At 35.0% G+C, this 17,170-nt stretch overlaps 1 long non-coding RNA gene across 4 annotated transcripts in view; it reads left to right on the forward strand.

Moving 5' to 3' along the window:
• LOC116591233 overlaps nucleotides 1-17,170 on the forward strand; it is a 72,604-nt gene that overhangs the window by 24,418 nt on the left and 31,016 nt on the right. For 2 of the 4 annotated variants that reach the window (XR_004285895.1, XR_004285898.1), the window contains one exon: nucleotides 9,826-10,499. This is a non-coding gene — a long non-coding RNA (uncharacterized LOC116591233). Of the gene's footprint in view, nucleotides 1-9,825; nucleotides 10,500-15,682; nucleotides 16,172-17,170 lie in introns of those variants that run through there. The other 2 variants (XR_004285897.1, XR_004285896.1) reach the window with 2 other exon arrangements.

A 17,170-nucleotide genomic window follows, 5' to 3' on the forward strand; every position in this document is an offset into this window, starting at 1 on the left:
AGATTTAACCACTAACTTTTGCTAGTTTAGCTGTTGATTTTGGTAGAATTCAAGATCAAACATTTCAAAGATATAAAGCCATATCTGAGGTGGATGGCTTACTCTTAAAAAAGTTTCAAGGTAAAATTATCTTTGCTGTGTACTTTTCCAATACATCTCCAGGAATTTCAGTAGCTCTAAAGCCGCTTTTTTTTTTTCCTGAAGATTTTATTTATTTATCAGAGAGAGGGAGAGAGCGAGCACAGGCAGACAGAATGGCAGGCAGAGGCAGAGGGAGAAACAGGCTCCCCGCTGAGTAAGGAGCCCAATGTGGGACTCAATCCCAGGACGCTGGGATCATGACCCGAGCCGAAGGCAGCTGCTTAACCAACTGAGCCACCCAGGCATCCCCTAAAGTCACTTTTTAAAGGAAAAGATTAGCCCTGAGGGTCAGCATCTTTCAACTCACCTCTGCACAGAAAGGGGCTCTTCTCTATAAACAGAATCAAATCTGACTTCCTGAAGGTCATAGCAGCATATTAAACAGCCACTTGTCTGAGATGATCAGAGTATTCAATTAGATGTCACATATGTATTTAATCCTTGCTTAACCCCTCTCTATTATTAATCCTATTTTATAGAAGATGCTAAAGCACTGAGGTCCTGCTGCTAAAAAAGAGAGTAAATTTAATATTTGAACTTTAACGTTTTGTTTCTACAACTGCACTTTATACTACTACTCTAAACACCTGAGAGCCAAACATACTTATTCCTAATACAGAACCTGTATTCAAAATGCATTTTTTAAAGATTTTATTTATTTATTCAACAGACAGAGATCACAAGTAGGCAGAGAGGCAGGTAGAGAGAGAGGGGAAGCAAGCTCCCTGCTGAGCAGAGAGCCCAATGCAGGTCTCTATCCCAGGACCCTGGGATCATGACCTGAGCTGAAGGCAGAGGCTTTAACCCACTGAGCCACCCAGGAGCCCCTAGTCCTGTAATTTTCAGTAGAGATGATGTATTTCCCAATCTAGTTTGCCACTAAAAATTCAAAGCAGTACATACCCAAAGGAATATTTAGAGGAATTTGTATAGATCATTTGTCTAATAGATTGAAAATTACTTCATAGCAAGGTAAATCAGAAAGCAGTAAACTTGGACCACATTATCTAAATTCCCTCACCACAGTCATAGATTTGTTAAATAATTTATAAATTATTTACCAAGAAATTACCAAAATTATTACAAAAAATTTACAAATTGCTAAAATTTTGATATGATGCCTTAGATTTTTATCAAGAGTCTAAATAGGAAAAATCATACAAAACTATCATTGTAAATACCCTCTATATATTTTGTTCAATGTCTCTTATATATAATTAAAAAAAACCTGGTAGCAAAAAGGTTTCCTTTGAAGAAGCAAGCTATATATTTTCCAAGATAATAAGAGTTCTGTAATCCATCCTCCTTACCTTGTTATCAGCTGCCAGGAATCTCTAAGCTAACTGTAGGGTTTGATCACAGTTAATGTATTTGCTCCTGTGAGAGAATACTTTCTACCTCTTTCAAAAAATCTTTCTTTCTTTATGCTAATAGCATTTTTGTCTACATGTATTTAATAAGTTACTATGAAACCATTTTAAAAGCAAGCAGGTGATTTTTTAAGTTGTCTTTCTCAAAATTAAAGTTAAAAAAAAAAAACTGTTGTAGTTGTTTCCCTGTGACTTAATAATGAAGCTCTGTAAAAACCATAAACACTATTTTGAAAAGAATCTTTAGTGATAATTTTTAAATGTCATTTACTCTCATCATATCAACTAAATAAGAGGAAAGGGGATTGATGAACTCTAGACCTTTTACTTCCACAAACCACCTCCTTCAACCACACAATGGAAGAAGTAGCTATGGTCTACTCTTCATATTTATAACTTCCATTGGCCCTCCAGTAACAGTCTATCATACGGTTCGAGACTTGAGTAGTCTACAGGCTGGAGAGTCCTGATGTCAGGACTATACTAGAAATGCCTCACCACTCTACCTCATGGTATGGAGACTGTTCCTCTCCTGTGACTTAAGTTCAAGAGCTGTAGGCATGGCTCTTCTCAAAAAAAGGTGATTTATATTTCTCTTTGTGTATTTGTGTGGGTGCACTAAAGGACAGGGATCGACAGATAAATCAGGTCGTCTCTTGTCTTTTGGGAAATAAATGAGAATTAACATAATTTGGGGGTACTTCTTGTACTTCTTCCTGTTTTAAGAAAATAGTTGTGTCAAATATGCCTGTTATGTCAATTTCTACACCAGACCCTCTTAATGGTGATTGCTTTATTTCTCTCCTCACTCCTTTTACCCACCTTAGACTGGAATTTTCATGGTTATCTCTATTCTACATGATATTTTGCTTCTATGTGTGAACATATCCATCTTCCCATCGAGGTTTCTAGATTTGAAGACAAAGAATGTATATTTTTGTATGCTTCTAGAATCTGGCTTTAATCTGTACACAGCAGTTCTTCAGCAAATACAGATAGATTTCACTATGTTAGGACTACTACAGAAGGATTTTGTTGAATGGATTTTTCAATACAATTGTCCCTATTTTTTATAAATGATGAAGCTGGCCTTATTTTTAAATTAGGAAATAAAGTACTGGCAGTAGTGGGCTAGAGCAGTTAGAACTGTCAACTGTCTGGGTCAATAATCCTGGCAAATTATCCACCTCTTCTCAATATCTTTATCTGCAAAAGGGGATAGTAATTAGACACACCTCACAGGGTGTCAAGACTATTAGTTAACACATACAGAGTACTTCGTGCTTGCACAAATTATATGTTAGCAATGAAAATAAACAGGAAACACAGAAATTCTGACTGAAAAATCAAGAAAGTCATGATTAAAAGAGTAACTTGTAGGGGAGAATTTGATATGTAGAATTCCATTAACAATTTATAGATCTATAGTTATAAGTCTATAGGCACTGGTGTTACATCAACATGGATTATATGACTTTCCAGAAACAATTTTATTATATGAGACATTACAAACATTTAAAAAATCTTGCCTAATAATTTTATCAGAAAAAAATTCTTATTTTATTAATGACACAATTTTGGAAAATATTGTTTTATAACTAATATAGAAAAAATAACTTTTGCATGAGTTTTGTCTCTGGTGAGATTTATCCTAGAACACTTGTTTTTAGAACACCTTCCTTCTCATAACTTGGGCAACAACTTATATTCTAAGGTAATCAGCTATCTTAATAGATCACTTCGCCTCTAGGGTCAAGGGTTGAATAACATATTAATCTCTCTTTTGTAAACGAAGTGAAATAAGCATTTATGACATGATACTATTAATAATGTCTGTGCACACATAACAAACGTTCATTCATTTACTGGTCTACTACATATTCTGATACTGCCCACAAAGGAAGAGCAACATATATTAGAAACCATAATCAACAGTTTTACTCTACATCAAGATCAGGCAGTCATAATTTATAAATTCAAGCAGCTAACTATCTTTATGCCTCTATTTGGATCTTTACACCTTCAAATTTAAAATAACTCTAGTTTCTGTCACAGATATTCTCATAGGAATTGCCCAAGGTAAATAGAGAAAACCTATGAAAATTTTTTTAAAATAATTAAGTCAAAGTTTTAAAAATTGATAATAAGCCAACATTTAGATTTCCAAAATTCCTTCTAAATATCCCTTTGATTCTTCTTTGTAAACTCTGTACTTTCTTAATAACTTAAGCTTTTCTTTTAAAAAAATTTTTTTAAAGATTTTATTTATTTATTTAAGAGGGAAAAGGGTGGGGATGGAGAACAGAGAGGGAAAGGAGAAAGACAAGCAGACTCCTGGCTGAGCATGGAGCTCAATGCAGGGCTCAATTCCAGGATCCGAGATCATGACCTGAACTGAAACCAAGTGGGACATTCAATGGACTGAGCCACCCAGGCGCCCCGCACTCAAACTTTTCTAGTTAACTCAATATTAGTCATTTTTGTGTATTAGATTTTTTAAATACAGCCTTGTAAAATAAAAATAATTGTCCATTACCATAAAAAATAATTTCTAAATTTACTTTTTGCCATTCCTACAGTTTCTGAGAATTAAAGACATCAACATAAATCTTGGTAAGGGAAACACAAGTTATGGCTTTATAATTCTTTGTACTTTTGCATTTCTTAAAAATATTCATGATTTAAAGACCTTTTTTTAGCTTTTGGGGGGAAGAGAATTTGGTACTATAATGAAGAAATTAAGAATTTCTTAAACAGCAGTAAGCCTATACTATATATTAATTCTTACACAATTTAAAGATTTTTTTTTCCTTTAGCATTTATCATTATCATTACACAATTTAAAGATTTTTTTTTCCTTCAGCATTTATCATTATCAGTCACTCGAGTTTATATTTGTTTTTTTTTTTTTAAGATTTTATTTATTATTTATTTGACAGATAGAGATCACAATTAGGCAGAGAGGCAGGCAGAGAGAGGGGGAAGCAGGCTCTCCCTGAGCAGAGAGCCTGATGTGGGGCTCGATCCCAGGACCCTGGGATCATGACCTGAGCCAAAGGCAGAGGCTTTAACCCACTGAGCCACCCAGGCGCCCCATTGAGTTTATATTTGTTAACTAAACATAGAAATGGTCAGAAAGGGAAATAACTTGATAATGATTTTAAACCTCATATCCATGAGCGATTTTTTTTTTTTAACGTTCTACTTTATGCCAAGGAATTTAAGCCTCGGCATTCACAATATACTACCTTATGAGCCTTCTACAGAGGAACACTCAATTAGATTTTATAACATTTAATATGGAGTTTGAGTCATCGTCCCAACGGTCAAATTAGCATCTGAAATTTAGGCTGTACATTCCACACTGGCAATAGATGTTCCCATATTTTAAAGGAATAATAATATTGTAATTTATTTTTTTTAATGATTGAGGAGCATGCAACCTTGTGAGTTGCTGTGGAATTAATGACAGATTATCGTAATGTGCACTTTTTAACTAAAGATTGCAAAGGACTAGATGATTGTCAGATATCAAGGGAAATTAAGGGATTGATTTTGAAAGTCATTTAAATTAACAACAAACAGTTTTCTTTTGAAATATCTCTAAGAGCTGGGTGCTGCTAAATGAAAAGTATCAAATACAAAAGAAAGTTTATTTTTCATATTAATATTAGAGATTGAAAAACATGATACAGAATTCTAAAATAGCATGCTAATTTATCTCTATAAAATGTGAAGTGGACAGGCTTGATTAGCGAATTGATTAGTTAATTTCTTTAAATCTTTAGTTCTTTCTCACAATATGTTAAAATCTAAAAGAAGGCTGGAGACAATAAGCTAGACATGTTTGAAGAGATTGACAATTTAAATGTGAATAGGGGTTTATCATTTAATAACAAGGCAAATGACAGTAAGAAATATGACAAAAATGTCAGAATTTGAGATAATAACTTAAAAATATACCATAAAGATAAGTATGATTGTGGACATACACACCTATGAAAATCATATGCCTATATTTTTGTTCCAAAAAATTTTAGAGTATATAAAATAACTACATGTCAAATTGTGAAAGTTTAAAAGAAAATATTAGGCATTTTTAAATATTTTACCAACAATGAAAAAGTAAAAATCTAATATTTTATGCTATTTTCTTCTAGCATACTTGCACATTGAAATAATCTTAATTTCCAGAGGTAAATTTAAAATTATGAAATAGAATCAAAATGTTGAGATATGTGTGCTTGCATGTACATTGAATCAATATTTATAATCATATACATATAATATGTAATATGCATAATAAATTAGTCAATATATCCAATGTGGTGACAGTCTATAAAAAGAATAATTCCTGTATAATAAGAAATGCTACCTATTCCCCAAACTATGAGTAAATAGCAACAGCCTGTGGTCATTTCTGATGTTGCAGTTTTCATAACTATCCTGTTACTTTAAGTATAAACACAATATTTACTTTAAGCAATTTCTTTGAGTATTACTAACAGTACTGCAGTATTCATTTACAAGAAGTATTCTTTTAGTACCTATCCTAAATGGTCTGAAATGTTCTCTAGCCTCCTTCCACAAAGCACCAGCTTTCAGGAAATAAAATCTGGAACTAAAAGGTTTGATTAGCTCGTCCTTGGCTACTGTGGAGGAGGGGTTGCTACCTTCCTCCTGAAAACATAGCAAACTTCCAAACCTTGCAGACATCAACATACTGTGTGACCCAGTTTATATCCTGAGTGGATACTAGGGATGATTCAAATCTAATGGGGTTGGTAAGGAGTTTAGATTGTAAAGTCAGGGCAAGGAGAAATTATTAGAAATTATTAAGCAGGAGAGTGAGATGGCATTTTTAAAACACTCTGTTGGATTTCTGTGTGGATTAGTGTGGAGAGATTAGTGTGAGGACGGGCAGTGAGGAATCCGTTCAGATGCAAGTGGGTAGCTGCAAAGATGGAGCAAATTGGACAGATTCAGGAGATGTTGTGCCAAAGGGAATTTCTGATGGATTAAAAGCTGGGCAAGGGAATCAAAGATAAATACTAAGTTTTTCACTTAGGTAAATACGTCATGAGATGAGGAAGGCTGAAGGACAAACAGGTTGGAATCATCCAACCTAAAGAATTGTGCTTCAGACATGATAAATCGGTGATCTTTTTAAATGCTGCCTGTGGAGACATGGGAGGGATCAGAATCACAGATCTGGAGCTTGTAAGCTGAAGAAGTCCAGCCGGAGGTTATCCTTTGAAAGTTATCAACATGTAAATAATACTTACACTTTGAGCCTAGAGTCATTCATTCATTTGCCTATCAAACAAATATTTATTAAGCACCTAATATGAACCAGGTACTGTTCTAAGTGTTAGGAATACAAAACTGAAAAAATTGAGATGGAAATCCTTGCTGTTACAGGGCTCACATTGTATGAAGAGATCCCCTAGAAAGAAAACGTAGATGGCAAGAAGAGAACCCAGGATGAATCTCCAGGGCATTCCCACCTTGATAGAATGATGGGGCAAAGAATCCATAGAGAATAGAGTGAAAAAACTGCCAGGGAGATAGGAGACAAACCAGAGAATTATAGTTTCACAGAAGCCAAGAGAAAAAGTGATGCTTTTAAATCATCTTTTTTTTTTTTTTTAACAACTGTTCAGCTGTGCGAATGTCTGCTGAGGTGTGTAGAAAGATTGGAAATATAAAACGGCATTTTAATTAGGTGATAATAAGGTTGTGTTCTTCAAACCTAGTGAAATGGCAAGCAGAATCTGTATTCAAGTATTTTTTTTTTTTTTATTCAAGTGTTTCAAGCCAAAAATGGGAGGAGGGTAACAAAATGGAGACCGTAGGTATGGATCCTTTAGTGAGTGTTCCTATCAATGGCAGTTGAGGAGTAGGCAAGTGGCTAGGAAGCAAATAGGTAGATTTATGTATGATGTCTGAAGGCCCTTGCCAGAGCAAGTGGCACAAACTCAACATTCCGTAGATACTACACATTATCATTGATGATAAGCGATATTTAAACGTAATAGTTTGGAATAAAAAAATAATGTACTGGCAGTAGGTTGTCACTGAGCCTTAGAGTTATGAATTTTTCTACTGGAAGTCTTAAAATTAGTTCAGATTACATAAATATTAAATTTAGAGAATGAATAAATACAGTAAACAATAAAGATATGTGGGTGGCATTTCCATCAATTGAATTGGCAATTTTTAAAAAGAATTTATTTATTTATTTGACAGACAGATATCACAAGTAGTCAGAGAGGCAGGTAGAGAGAGAGAGAGGAAGAAGCAGGCTCGCCACTGAGCAGAGAGCCCGATGCAGGACTCAATCCCAGGACCCTGAGATCATGACCTGAGCTGAAGGCAGAGGCTTTAACCCACTGAGCCACTCAGGCACCCCTTGAACTGGCAAGTTTTAAAGGTATAATATTCAATATTGGTGAAAGGGCAAGGAAATGAATCATAAGCTGAGTTTGTAGGATTATAACCTTTCTGAAAAGCAATTTTATATGTATCAAAAGCCTTAAAAATGTGCTTACTTTTTGTTTTATTTTTCTGTGAATGTCATTATAGAATATTTAATGGAAAAGAAATTCTAAAGTTAGGGAAATACAAAACTCTGATACTGTAAAAAAGAAATGAAAAATATATACATTCTGTAAGAAGCATCTGAGAGGGGGCTGTTCACATAAAATTGGTGAAATACCCATCCATTCAAACTTCAGTTACCTGCAGGCTAATTGCTATAAAGCTCTATCCTTAATGCTAGCCTTCAAGACCACCTAGAGTTTTCTGCAGGTGGAAATGCAGCTGTTTACCTTCTTAGTGGGGTGAGCTTCTAGGAGCACAAACACTTGAGTGCCAGCCTCCAGATTGATTTTGTTTGTTTCCCCTATTTTCTGAAACAGTGCTAGGTTGGCCATATTTCTCCAAGTATTTAGTGGTTAGGAACTGATTTACCTACAAGAGCTCTATGCTGCCTTTAAGCATCCCTGTTTCAGAGCATTACGGTTCAAATCTGGGCTGCTTCTGCAGGGTTCAAGGAACCATACCATCCCACCAGATAATTCTGATTTGAATAAAATTTGGTGACCTGAGGACACAGCCCTCAAGTTGGCATATTAAGTGAAGGTAGAAGTTCTTCGCACAACCACATAAACCAGTTCAGCATCTTGGAATGAGTTGATTCTGATATGAAGGGGACTGCTGCTGATTCCCTAAAGCTTTAAAGTACAGACTTTTACTTTCCCTAAAGCTTTAAAGTACAGACTTTTACAGACTCATGTCACAAAGCAGTGCTACAATATTTTATATTTAGCACTTTACAAGATTTGAAATGTTTTATTACTTCATTTGAGCTTTGGAGTAATGCTCTCCCCATTTAAGATATTGAGAAACTCAAACTCAGGGACATCATTCCCTCTGCAGTGAGATTTTGCTTCATAAGATTCCCTTAACCTCTGTGGGCCTAATCCTAAAATACGGCACAATACATGGCAGGAAGGCTACGAAGTGTAAGCGGGTATAAGGGTGTTACATCAATTTACCTCTGCCCTTTAAAGGCCGTAGGGAATACACCGACAAGGCTATCTTTGCACTAGCTGCTTCTTACATATGGCCCAGAGCATGCTTCCGGCACCAGTGTCTTTGGAAGAGGTGTGAAAAAACTTCTCTCTGAGTCCAGGAGAGTGGGCTGTTCAAATCCTCCTGGAGACAAAAGAAAGAATTGGTTCCAGTGCCTTTTTCAATCCTAACAGCTTTCAGATGACACATTGGGAGTCATTTATACAGACTTGAATATACCCAAAAGCATTTCTCGCCAAGCCTTCCCACAGTCTACACGAGCCAATGCAGATCACTTTATTTAAAAAGGTTATATGTTATGTAAAACCCACACAACTAGCTGTCTTAGATTTTTCTCTTCCCCCTACTTGGACTTCTGTGGGGTTTCCTCCATATTTTCCATCTCTAACTATAGACTAACTGATTTATTGTCACCCATAAAGCAATGTTCATTTTAGTAAGCCACCTTCCGAAGGTACCAGCCCTTGGATGTTCTGCTCGGCTCATCAATAAAACCATACTGCTAAGAATTCACTGTCCCTGCCAGTTGACAAGCAAACTAAATTCAAAAGGCTACACTCCTGAGAATTTTTGGGGGGGTGGGGGGTAGTAAATCAAACCAATATACTACGCAGCTTATGCCCAAAATGTCACTTTTTTTCTGATAGGAAGCTCTTGGGGTCATTTTTGAATCTCTTCCTTGATCTGTGGGTTAACTGTACTTAATCTCCTGCTACAGGTGGATGCTTCAGTAGAACGTGTTTTTCTAGATGGTCATACCAGCAGCTGGAAAGTCTGCCTTATACATTTCAAAGGTAAAGACTCCACTCAGCATGGTTTAGCAACAAAGGGGTCACTAAACTTCTCTGGTGACACTGGAGTGGGGAGACTCGCTGCTGGTTATGTCTGGACCAAATGTCCTGTCCCCATGAAAGACCCTTGACAGGTACTATTGCCTCCTATCTACCCAATGGAGAATAAGGTTTTATTCTCAATTATCTGTTACTGTCTCTACTATTGTAATTCTGCATGATGCCTTTCATTTGTTGTGGTAACCAATGGCTTACTTTTTATCTTTTGTTCATACTTACAAATATGGATGGTTTTAAATAAGATTTACATAGATAATATTTTTTAAGCTTGTATTCAAACTCCAGTTGGTTAACAAACAGTGTAATATTACTTTCAGTTGTATAATTTAGTGATTCAACACTTACACACAATACCTGGTGCTCATCGCAAGTGCACTGCTTAATTCCCATCACCTTTTCACCCATCTCCCCTCCTACCTCCCCTGTGGTTACCATCAGTTTGGTCTTCATAGAGTTTATTTGTTCTTGGATTTCCTCTTCTTCTTTTTGCCCTATGATCATGTGTTTCATTTCTTAAAATCCACATATGAGTGACATCATATGGTATTCCTCTTTCTCTGACTTATTTCGCTTAACATAGTCCTCTCTAGCTCCAACCACATCGTTGCAAATGGAAAGAGTTCTTTCTTTTTTATGGTTAAGTAATATCCAATTTTATATGTATCACATCTTTTTAAATGTAATTTTATTTACATTCAATTAATTAACATATAGTGTATTATTAATTGCACCAAAAACCATTAGATACCTAGGAATAAAGTTAACCCAAGAGGTAAAGGATCTGTACTCTGAAAACTATGCAACACTCATGAAAGAAATTCAACAAGAAACAAAGAAATGGAAAAATTTTCCACACTCATGGATTAGAAGACTAAATATTATTAACATGTCTGTTTCCCAGAGCAATCCGTACTTGCAATGCAATCCCTACCAAGATACCATCAACATTTTTCACAGAGCTGGAACAAATAATCCTATAATTTGTATAGAACCAGAAAAGAGCCCAAAGAGCCAAAGGAAAGTTGAAAAGCTGGCAGCATCACAATTCCAGACTTCAAGCTCTATTACAAAGCTGTAATAATCAAGACAGTATGGCACTGGCACAAAAACAGACACACAGATCAATGGAACAGAATGGAAAAACCCAGAAATGGAACCTCAACTCTGTGGTCAAGTAATCTTCAACAAAGCAGAAAAAAATATCCAATGGAGGGGGGAAAAACACAAAACAAACAAAAAAACAACACTCTCTCCAAAAAATTGTGTTGGGAAAATTAGCCACATGCAGAAGAATAAAACTGGACCATTTTCTTATACCATACACAAATATATATACCACATCTTTTTTATCCATTCATCTGTCGATGGACATTTGGGCTCTTTTCATAATTTGGCTATTGCAGACTTTGCTGCTATAAACGTGAGGAGGCATGTATCCCTTCAAAACTGTGTTTTTCCTGTCATTTAGGTAAATAACTAGTAGTGCAATTGCTGGATAGTAGGGTAGTTCTATTTTTAACATTTTGAGGAACATCCTTATTTTCCAGAATGGCTGCACCAGTTTGCCTTTCCACCAATAGTGCAAGAGTGTTTCCCTTTCTCCACATCCTCACCAATACCTGTTGTTTCTTGTGTTGTTAATTTGAAGCATTGTGACAGGTGTGAGGTGATCTCTTTCTGTAGCTTTGATTTGTATTTCCCTGATGATGAGTGAGGTTGAGCATCTTCTTTTGGCCATCTGTAATCTTCTTCTTTTTTTCATATGTATTCTTGTTTACAGTAATGTCTATTCATGTCTTCTACCCACTTTTTTTTTCAGCATACCAGTATTCATTATTTTTGCACCACACCCAGTGTTCCATGCAATCCGTGCCCTCTATAATACCCACCACCTTGTACCCCGACCTCCCACCCCCTCCCCCTTCAAACTGGATTATTTTTTCTTTGGGTATCGAGTTTTGTCAGTTCTCTATATATTTTGGAATCTTAACCCTTTATTGACGTCATTTGCAAAAATCTTTTCCCATTCCATTCTGTATGTTATCTTTTAGTTTCATTGATTATTTCCTTGACTGTGCAGCAGCTTTTAATTTTGATGAAGTGCCAAGAGTTTATTTTTGCTTTTGTTTTCCTTGCCTCAGGACATATCTAGAAAGAAGTTGCTACATGCAATGTCAAAGAAGCTATTGCCTATGTTCTCCTCCAGGGTAGGATTTTTTATGGTTTCAGGTCTCACATTTAGGTCTTTCATCCATTTTGAATTTATTTTTGCATATGGTGTAAGAAAGTTATTGTTTCATTCTTTTGCATGTTGCTGTCCAGTTTTCCCAACCATTTGTTGAAGAGACATTTTTCCAATAGTTATTCTTGTCTGCTTTGTCAAAGACTAATTGACCATATAATTGTGGGTCCATTTGTGGGGTTTTCATTCTGTTTCATTGATCTATGTGTCTATTTTTCTGTCAGGACCATACTGTCCTGATACCTACAGTTTTGTAATATAACTTGACATCCAGAATTGTGATGCCTCCTGCATTGTTTTTTTTTTTTTAATCCTGCTTTGGTTATTCATGGTTACATAGATAGTATTTTAGATATGAGAAATAATTCACTACCATGTTACAGCCCTGATGCATTTCACACATATTTCAGTGAAATAGCAACAAGGGAAAACATTTGCTGACGGGCATTTGTCACTCATTATCTTCAGCCTCTTTTATTTCTTCTGCTTTATAATATCATTTTTATTCTTCCTTGATTGAGCCTATATGATTTTTGTTAACATATTCTTTGGTTCAAATAATTCCAAGTACAATTACTCTCATGTAATTTCAGGCTCAGCTTGCTGGTTGACCTGCAACCTCATGTTTCAAATATGCAAATACAATTAGAATGCAATTCTTCCAACTTGAGAACATATAGCAAAGCTAGGGTTTTATAAATATAAATATTTTTAAACCATTAAAAGGAAATATACACATATATTTATAATTTCTAATTATAACTTAAGAGTGAAAATTTATACTTTAATGAGTATAATTCAAGTTTTATAAGTATAAATTAAATTTTATTTATAAATTAAGTTCATGTATATGTGTGTGCATATTTTTTCTGGATTTTTTTCAATGCACACATAATAAAATATGTATACATACTCGATTTTTAGATTTCATGTTTGAGTTTGCGACTAAGTGCAATGAGCAATTTTTTCAAATCAGTTTTTTTATTATTTATTTGCTAGAAATGAAAACAACATGAAATTATACTTTAATAGTGGATTGCCAATGCAATTATAAGTTATTTTCCCCAACTATCTCTATTTTTGGTAGATGATTAGTGCCCCGTGGGATCCAGAGACTTCTCTGATCGAGAGCTGTTTGTTTTCTGCATGCTGCAATTATATATTACACATACACCAATGATGAGTAGCCTCATGTGTTGGGATAAATATGTTATTATAAGTTCAAATGCTTAGATACTTTTTCGATGTTTATTTGAGCTAAGCAAAACATAGTGGTTTGAGTTCACAGGGGGCTTACATAAACCTTTTGGGGAAGAATTTCAGCTCAGAGGGGTTTGTAAGCAGATGGCATATGCAAGCAATCGCACTTCTCCTTGGTGGGAGGAATGGCATTCTCAGGGTATCAAAATAAGAGAGGGAGGTGCCATGACAAGTCTGTTCTCAGAGTCTCCACCTGGGCTTTCCCCACAAAGCAGAGATACTAAGCATAAGTTAGAAAGATAACATGGAATCAGAACACAGTGAAGTGCTTCTCTCAATACCCCATTTTCCCTCTGGGAGCCTTGGAAACAAGTTGAATCATGCCACTGAACTGAGGGGAAATTGTGCGGAAATTTGATGAGATTATGTTAAGGAATGTTAGAACACAGTACTACCCATTACTTGTCCTCCCAGTGTGCCATGGGTGGGACTACAAGAAACAATTTCAAAATGGGAATCAACTTTTAAAATAGTAGGACCAGCACCCAGTTCTCAAATGTACAGAACCCTGGAAAATCTAGGTTGGGGAAAATGTAAGAAAAGCGCTCTTTCCAACCAGGTCAGTCCATTCTCCACCTAAATCCTAGAAGGTTCATTCTGTTCATTGTTATATGAACACAAAACAGAGATGAGTAAACTAAAGTGAAAAGAAAGAGATAACCTGGCCCCAAGGAAAGCCTTCAACCAGTATAGTAAATGCACATAGTTGGGTTGAATGGGGAGCAGAACAGAAGGAAAAGAAAGAAAGGGAAGCAAAGGGAAGAGGGGAAGGGAAGAGTGGAGGTGTCTTAATGCTATGATCGCACTAGTGAATATGTCTCAGTCAAAATCCTACAATCTGGCGGAAACACTGCTTCTCCCTCTGAGAGGGGAAATGAAGAAAGAAATGGACACTGAGCAAGCTGGAGAAGACACGTTTTTCCTCTCCTCCCCACCAAATCATTGTGTTTTAAAGTCTAGCCAGACTTCAAGTCATCCTCTCTAAAAAATACTATAACTACAATAGATGTTTGTGGGACAGGTGTTCGTGGACATCTTCTCTAAAAAATACTACAACTGCAAAGATGTCTGTGGGACAGAACATGGTGCTCACATATGCTCTAAAACAGGTCTGTGTCTTGACCACTGAAACTACACAAACATATAAAACTGACTCCTGTCATTTTGGCTAAACTGAAGAAAACTTATTTTAAAGATTTCACACCCACACTTACCTAGCATGTCAACTCATAATAAATGTATATTTCAAAGGAATTCTTTTCTATCTTGATCAACATGGATTTCCTCAGGATTACACAGAAGCCATATTGTGGCAAAGAAAAAAACAAAGGGCACTGTCATATTCAAAGAAGTTTTTTGTCTAAACTCACTTCGTAGACACTGAAAGAGTCCTGAAATATAATACCTAAATAGAAAGATCATTTACATTTCCTTATGTCATACCATTTTCCTAGTGGCTGCTACTCCAAAACTGTGAACTTAACCTTGTTCTAGTCTTCACATTCAATTCCTTCAAAGAAAGCCATGAGTGTAACAACTGGCAATGGTGCTCATAGTTGGAGTTCCGTCGTTTCACTGGTATCTAGTTGAACCCATGATAATAAAGATAGTAAATATGTGAAAATTATTCTATAAGTGGAAAAAAAATCATGTTAAATCCTGAAAATGTGGGAGATATCCTTATTAAGGCAATGGACTATTTCTTGAAAGCTGTTAGAAGAAAAACTAAGCTAATACCAATTCTAGTCACTTACATCTACTACGTACAATGTATGCCTAATTACTATGCTGTTCAATAATGAGCATGGATATCTCTAAATGTAAAGATTATATCTGATTAGATTACAAGACAATACTTAGGTATACACAGACTTACAGTGGGTTGTTCATATAGTAGAACCATACTAAGTTTAAAAAGAAAGAATTTTAGCCTATTATCACAACCAAATGAAAGAAGGATGGATAAATTCAAAGACGTTGCAAAGGAAGAATAAAGATTTGGTGACCTGGAAATGGGTAAGTAAAAAGAGGAAGATCTCAAAGGCATATTGAAGATCTGAAAATCATTCAATTGTTCAATAGTTAAGCCATCCATTTATTCCATTAATTTATTAGTTATATAATAAATATTCTATAATATAAATATAGAATATATAATAATTCCATTATTTCTTATTTATTTATTTCATTAATATAACAGCTGTTTTACTCTTTACCACCAGGAACAAGACACTCACAAAGACCAGTTTTTGTGATGCTTTTCCTCCAAAGTAGAGACGGATGACTTGGTTTCTTTAATGGGAGGTAAACCAGAACGTAAGAAAATATTGTAGAAATCTTGGCTCATATTTTTAAATGACAAGGTGACAACCAGAGAAGTCATGATGAGGTGGCTCAATGAGAGCAGATGTGACAATTAGATAAATGTGAAGAATTAAAACTGCCCTTAAGATTACAACAATATTTGGGGAGAAACCTGATTTAAAAACAAAACAAAACTGAGTTGCCTAAGAGTATATTTGTGTGGGATATTGGGCATTAGAGCAAAAACTATATTTTCCATATTTATTTTTCCATATGGAACATTTGGAACAGATAAAGGGCTTTAGAGAAAAACGAATGAAATCTGATGGAGTTTAGTTAATAATATTAACAATACTAATAATAACACATGGAGTTTGTTTAATGGTGATGTACCAAAGTTGGTTCATTAGTTGTGGTAAACATATAAGTAAGATGCTAACAATAGAGGAAAATAGGTGTAGAGTATTTGGGAACTCACTGTACTATTTCTGTAAATTTTCTGTAAATCTAAAACTGTTCTAAAATAAAATGTGTACTTAAAGCCAAAAAAAAAAAATTAAAAAGCACTTGCTAATATAGGCAAATTCCAAAACTGGCCCATGAGCTTAGATCAGTTCTGAGTATACAGTAAATGCTTGATAATGATTAACATTATGTGCAATGTATACAAATTTAAAAATTTAAGTAAATCTTGTACATAATATAAAGAAAGTTTTAGAAATATTGACTTAGTGACTGTTTGGTGGCTGTTTTGGATAAAGTCCGTAGATGTTATAGATTCTAGGAGAGCACTTAGAAAACTTTTGTCTTTCTGTATATTGTTTTTTGTATTTATAAAATTCCAAAACTAAATTTACCTACCTCGTAGGGTTTTGTGAGGAGTCTGTGAGTTGTTAAATGTAAAATGCTTAGAACAGTGCTTGACATATAGAAAGAATTCACTAAATATTCTTATTTTATTTTTATTATCATTGCATCATACTGAGGTTTGCTGAAGGAAAGAATAATATTAACAAAATGAGGTCGGAGGAACAGCAAAAAAAAAAAAACAACACATAGTTTTGGGAAGAGAAAATGATCAGCTAAAAAAAAATGTCTAGTAGAGATTTGGCAACACAAGAAAACTTTTGAAGTAATCATGTAAATGAGAATAAATGAGATCTTTAACACTGAAGAAAAAGAAGAGAGCCCAACTCTTAGCCTTAAAAGAAACCCTCAACTAAATAGCAGAACAAGGTACAGAAAGATATGAAGGTTGTCCCAGGAGGGAACAGAATAAGATTTAAAAAAAAAAAGAAGAAGAAGAAGAAGCTCAGCCATGCAGAAGACCTGAAGAGATCAAATAAAATGAGATCTAAGAAAAGCAAAAAAGGATTCACTCATGACCTGATACGAATAGTTCAAAA

Source organism: Mustela erminea, chromosome 5 (assembly GCF_009829155.1).
Source record: "Mustela erminea isolate mMusErm1 chromosome 5, mMusErm1.Pri, whole genome shotgun sequence".
NCBI lineage: Eukaryota > Metazoa > Chordata > Mammalia > Carnivora > Mustelidae > Mustela > Mustela erminea.